Genomic DNA, 6,715 nt, shown 5'->3' with positions numbered 1-6,715 from the left:
GACCTTTGCCCATGTAGCTAGATTAGAAGCTATAAGAATATTGTGTGCATATGCTAGCTTTATGACTTTTAAATTGTTCCAAATGGATGTCAAAAGTGCATTTCTTAATGGAGTTATAAATGAAGAGGTTTATGTTAGTCAGCCTCCAGGTTTGAGGATCCAAAGTTCTCAAACCATGTCTATAAACTCAAAAAGCTCTGTACGGCCTGAAGCAAGCACCATGTGCTTGGTATGAAAGGCTGACCAGCTTCTTGCTGACCAGAAACTATGTTAGAGGAAAAGCTGACACAACCTTCACTACAAGAAAATTGCTTTTTGGCAACAGGTTTTGGCAACAACAGAAAGTGTTGTTGCTATAAAATAACTTTAGCAATAAATGTTTTTTTTGTTGTTGCCAAAGATTGTTGCTATAAGTTTCTTCCATCCACCCTTCAAAAAATTGTGACGGTGGGGTCTGAGAAAAAGAGTTAACAACTTTCGCCACAATAGTTTCGTTGCTACATATGCAAATATTTATAGTAACGACTGAATGTCGTTGCTATAAATGAAAATATTTACAGTAACGACTGCATGTCGTTGTTGTTAATGAAAGTATTTACAACAACGACTGTGTGTTGTTACTGTAAATGAAAACATTTACAGCAACGACAATGTGTTGTTTCTGTAAAAGGAAGTATATGAGCAACGATTATATGTTGTTGCTGTAAATGTGTTCATTTACAGCAACAACTACATGTTGTTGCGTAAAAATGAAGTTCTTTGGCAACAAAAAACATTATTGTAGAATATTACTAGCTTTCGTAACAACACTTTCGTTGCCAAACATTATAACCTTTTGCAACACCGGTATTGTTGCAAATAAAACATTTTTTCATTTCCCTCCAAAAGTTTGAAACAAAAATATTTCCCTCCAAAAACAAAATAATATTATTTATTATAATATCAAATATTTAAAATATATTATTTTTCTACTTTTAATTTTAACTGGTTACAAATAAGTTATTGTAAAAATTTATTATACTAATTACAAAATTCAAAATACATTTTAATCATATAAATAAATCAACTATTAGACTAAATTTTATTTAATTATTTATTATGAATAATATATTTGAAAATACATATTGTTTTTATAATATAAATTAAATTAAATATTTCAAATCTATGTAATATTTTATTTTATATTTCAATGAATATTATAGGTAAATATTCTTTAATTTTTAACACTAATAAATTTTATTCATTATTTAAAATTTTAATATACGATGGATTAAATTTTAACAGTTAGTAAAATATATAATTGAAATTAAATTTCAATATATACAAAATTTTATAAATATTGACAATAGTAAGTCAATAGCCATTAAAATTAAAGTGAAAGAAAAGTTTAAACTAGTGCTGTGTGGAATTATTTATTCTAATAATGAAATCTAAACTGTTGATCTATTCCAATCTAACGATTGTGAATAAAAACCTAACCAATATAATTTGTCAATTTCACTCTGCCTCTCTCTCTTAGCAGATCGAAATCGATCCCTCTTCTCTCCATTTCTCTCGCCGTCAATGGCGATTTATACTCTCTCAAGGGTGGTGACTGTCTCTTTTCTCCAACCGTCCAATTCTCATGTCGTTACCTCTAACTCCGTCCTCTCTAACTCTACGGCGCTGGTGGCCTCGATGGGTTCTGTTTCTTAAGCTCGTTCATGCAGACACAAGTTGAGGAGAAATGGTGTCTAGCGTTAATGTAGGTGAAAATGAAGAGAAGAAAGAAGACAACAAGGAAGATGAAGGCTCCATTTTTAGTGTCTGAATCTTACTTTGGCATGTGGGTTAGTTTGGTCATGCTTCAGAGCAGGTAATGAAATCAAACGAAAACCCAAGTCATAATTTCATTACAACTTCACAAATTCTGCTCTTATGAACTTCTAATTTTGTGTAATTACAAATTGCTCAGGTTCTATTGACTATTCCCTACCCTTTCTCTCAATTGGGAATTCTGTCACACATAATTTTTCAAATGTTCAAGGGTAAAGTGTATATAGCTTAGAGTCTATTTCACAATAGTGAGACACTTGGCCAAGAGCCTTTAATCGTGTGAACATTCAATTCATTAGCTTTTATATTAGTGATTCAGACTTCAGTAATAATATGATTGTTTTTTGTTTTTGTTTTATTGATTGAAATATTAACTAAGATAATCAGAAACATAGATTGTGTTCAATGTTGCCATGTCTCAGGTTCTATCCTTCGAAGGTTCACAGATTGTAGCTTCGACTCTTCAGATTGTTCTTGGCCTCAACTATTTGTGGCGCAATGTTACAAGGTTAGGTCAGAACCTGAGTTACGATGTTGATTTAATTGTACAACTTTTTGTACTCTTACAACGAGTTAACATATCCAACCCAAAAAAGGTTTCATTTAGAATTTACAGGGTTACCTTGTTTCACTCATTTTTTACTTTTTGAATGAACATCAGGTTCTTAAGTCCATTGTCAGTTGTTCCTTAAATAGTTCTTATTGGTTTGGGGCTGTATGAGCTTGTATTGGAAGAGCAAGGAATGGAACATTTCGTGAACCTTCGTCATTGAAGATTTTTGATAATCAATGTTCAGGTACTAATGTTTTATCATTTATTTATTTCAATGTCTTATGACATTTGAGTAATTTGACTAAATCATATATAATCATTGAATTCTGTATAATAGTTTAAGGGTGGTTGCATCATGCATGAGCCTTAAATTGTTTGCGCCCATAATCTTGCACACATTGTATTAATACATAAGCATATTCCTTGCAAGGAGATCCTCTTCCATAATCGATTAACGTCTTCATTCGTTACTTTTTATTAGTTGTTACTCCTTATGTAACTTCTACTATTCTGTCGAAAATAGTTTCAGCTTTATCATTTGCATTTGTTAATTTTTATATGGGGTATGGTACCAAAATGGCTACAAGATTACTGGGGAAGTGCCAATTGTCTCCCACATACAAAATAGTACCAATTTAACCCCATCATTTATGAACTATATATGGTCTAATTCATCAGAGAAGAAATGGATGAAATGATATGGTTTAACTGACACCATTTCATAAATGTTGGGGTTAAATTGATACCATTTCATAACGTTGCGAGTTAATTGGTGCTATTTTGCATGTGGGGTCAAATTGGCACTTCCCCGATAACCTTGAGGTCTTTTTGGTATCTTATCCTTTTTTTATATTGAACTTTAGCTTATTTAACTAATTATTCTTTCATGTCTCAGGCTATAATCTTAAAAGAAGTCTGTAAAAATGTAGCTCTTACTTTTGACGATTTGGAGATCCATACACATAAAACTAAGAATATTGTGAACTTTGTTAATCAAATGGAGAACACAAAGAAGCCACTGCGAGTTGATTGTGGCACCATTAATGAAATGCTTAAGTTGGCTACTCAAAATCTGCATTATGTCAATCTTCTACCATCAATTGTAAGTTGTGACTTGCATCTTCATTTCTTTCCACATTATAAAATGTAAGATATGTAAAATAAATCTTGAAAAATTAGGTGACAGAAACATTTGAGTTTCATTTTACATTATGATTTTCATATTTGGTTTAATTATTGAGGGATAATAAAATTAAATACTTGTAACTCTTATGCTGCAGAATAGTATCATGGTATAGTTTTCTGAAATTTAAAGCCTCACATGATTGATCACACAAGTCAGTATGGAACTATGCTTCAGTCTCTAAGAACTTACAATATTTTTTATTTTTTTAAGGCTGAATGTCTATAGAATCCTCTTCCATGATACATTGGTGATGTCCTGTGATGCTGTAAACAGAATCGTTGAACGAATGTACACTCTAACTAACCGTTAAAGTGACATCTCCATTTTCAGCTATGTTCTGCTAGATTTGATTTGGAAGTAGAAGAAAAATCCAGAATAAAGTGTTGTGCTTTTATCAGAGAACGCAAGATATGCCTCTGAATATCCATTTTCTTGTATTAAATGGTCCTTGAACTGAGAGTTCTTTTGGTAGCTCAAGACTAGTGCAAGGTAAATGAACTCTAATCTACATTATTCTAGTAGAGAAGTGATTGTATTTCTTGGAATATGATTTTTTGGTTCATGTTCAACTATTACGAATTCAAATTCTTAACATATTTCATACTTGAATTTCATTTTGAAATGAGATCAAATCCTGAGTACTGTATGATTTAATCCATGTTCTATGTCTCTTAGAAGTGAGCAATTACTTATGTTTTTGTAAAGGATACTAAGTCAATTTTACACTTTCTTTATAAAATAGTTCAATGTTACTTCAATTATATGTGCTGTTTAATTCTCAAAGATGCATATTCTAGAGACTCTGCCCTGTTTCATATATTTTGAAGTGTGTTCTTTAAACAAGAGGTCTACACTTTTTTATTTGTATTTGTATTTGTATTTGTTGATATATATATATATATATATAAGAGTTCCCTTCAATCCAAATAAATTAATAAAAAATTATAATTTTTAGAAATTTTTGAAAATAAAATAAAAAAATTTAAAAATTTGGCAACATAAAAGTTGTTACGATTAATATAATATTAGCAACGACAATGGTTGTTGTAGAACATCAAAATTTATAGCAACAACATGTGTTGTTGTGGAACGTCAAAATATATAGCAATGACATATGTTGTTGCAAAAAAATCAAAATATATAGCAACATCAAAGCTTGTTGCAAAACATTACAATAAACCGCAATGTCATCCGTTGTTGCATAAGACCAAATTCATTCTCCCACGTGGGGTTCAGATTTCGCAACAACTAAGTTTTTGCAACAAGAGTGTTGTTGCGAAATATATATTTTTCGCAGCAACAGAAAGTCGTTGCAGAAACCTTTAGTAACGGAATGTATCTCAACAAGCAAATGTTGTTGCAAAAAATGCAATTTCGTTGCCAAAAATATTTTCCGCAACAACTTGTTTCGTTGCCAAAAATCCATTTTCTTGTAGTGCTTATTCATTAAGAAAAAGGGTAAAGATACCCTGCTGGCACAAATATACGTTGATGATATTATTTTTGGTGCTACTAATGAGTCAATGTGCAAGGAATTTAGCAAACAGATGCAAACTAAGTTTGAGATGTCTATGATGGGAGAACTCAACCTCTTCCCTAGACTTCAAATTAAACAAGGTAAGAATGGCATCTTTATCAGCCAGACTAAGTATGCCAAGGAGATATTGAAGAAATTTGATATGGAAAACTGTAAACCAATATCTACTCCAATGGGTGCTGATACTGTACTTTGTGCTGATGAAAAAGGTAAGTCAGTAGATAGCAAATTGTACCGAGGTATGATAGGCTCTCTACTCTATCTAACGGCAAGTAGACCAGATATACAATACTCAGTATGTTATTGTGCAAGATATCAAGCTGACCCTAAGGAATCTGACTACATAGCTGTAAAAAGAATCCTTAGATATTTGCAAAGCTCAGTGAATGCAGGTTTATGGTATCCTAATACAAACGATTTCACACTTGTTGGATACACTGACGCTGACTATGGACGAGACAAGCTTGAACGGAAAAGAACCTCAAGAGGATGTCATTTCCTTGGCAGCTGTCTAGTATCTTGGTTCAGTAAGAAGCAGTCATCAGTTGCCCTATCAACAACTGAAGCTGAGTACATTGCTGCTGGAAGCTGTATTGCCCAAGTCCTATGGATCAAGCAACAGCTGGATGATTATGGAGTTCAAACTAAAACAATTGAAGTCAAATGTGACAACAAAAGTGCCATTGACTTATCAAAAAATCCAATCCGACACAGTAGGATGAAGCATGTCAGCATTAGACATCACTTCATCAGAGATCATGTACTCAAAGGTGAGATCAAGTTGACCTATGTTCCAACAGATGAACAGCTTGCAGATATCTTCACGAAGCCGATGGCTCGTGAGCAGTTTAGCATACTAAGGGAAGCCATCGGTATGTCTAATCCTCTTCAATAAATTTCTGAGTGAAATGAATGTTGAGTGATTAACGCATGCTGAGTGATTATTACATGTTGAGTAACTGTCATATGCTGAGTAAGTATGAATGCTATGAAATCACCATATGCTGAATTGCTAAATACATTGAGTGATTGCTAAAAGCTGAGTTACTACGCATGCTGAGTACCCCTTCTACGCTAAACTATACACTCAGAACACCAAACATTGAATACCTTAGATGCTGAGTTAAAAAACTTGAACAATAAATGTTTGCACGCGTATTTAAGTAGCCACCTAGGATGATGTAAGCATAATGATTAGAAAACCATGCGCCGAATGTGTCATTAATGTCAGAGTTAAATGTCGTTGATTGATTCAACAACGAACCGCCATTCTGACCTATCAGATCAACACGCTCCGGCTATAAATAGTGGACGATTTCTCACTAATCCCCTCTTACGCTTGAAACATTTTGCACTCGATCTCTCTCTTAAACTCCTAAATCTCTGCATTTCTCAAAAACTCCTCAAGAACACCATGTCAAACGATTCCCAGAACATCTCCACTGAGCAATATGATGACAACCGCTCCGACATTAATCCTCCTTCTCCAGCTGAGCAGGAGTATCAAGAAACATCTTCCTCTGAACAACAAACTCATGTTCAGCTTGACCAGCCTATGGATGAGGTCAGCATCCTCGGTGAGAACCCCCGAACTGACCGATCTACTCCATCGAAGAAGAAGAAA

General features: G+C 33.3%; 1 long non-coding RNA gene across 3 annotated transcripts; it reads left to right on the top strand.

The window, feature by feature from the left end:
- The first annotated feature begins 1,533 nt into the window (after positions 1–1,533).
- LOC136227107 (uncharacterized) lies at positions 1,534–4,202 on the top strand. Of its 3 annotated transcripts, none has more exons than XR_010687975.1 (5): positions 1,534–1,855; positions 2,238–2,323; positions 2,477–2,612; positions 3,264–3,470; positions 3,765–4,202. It is a non-coding gene; the product is annotated as an uncharacterized lncRNA (long non-coding RNA). The 3 variants fall into 3 exon arrangements; XR_010687976.1 differs by having other exon boundaries at positions 1,955–2,323; XR_010687974.1 differs by having other exon boundaries at positions 1,534–2,323.
- Positions 4,203–6,715: the final 2,513 nt, after the last annotated feature.

Source organism: Euphorbia lathyris, chromosome 4 (genome assembly GCF_963576675.1).
Source record: "Euphorbia lathyris chromosome 4, ddEupLath1.1, whole genome shotgun sequence".
Lineage (NCBI taxonomy): Eukaryota > Viridiplantae > Streptophyta > Magnoliopsida > Malpighiales > Euphorbiaceae > Euphorbia > Euphorbia lathyris.
This window is presented reverse-complemented; position numbering and strand designations above follow the sequence as displayed.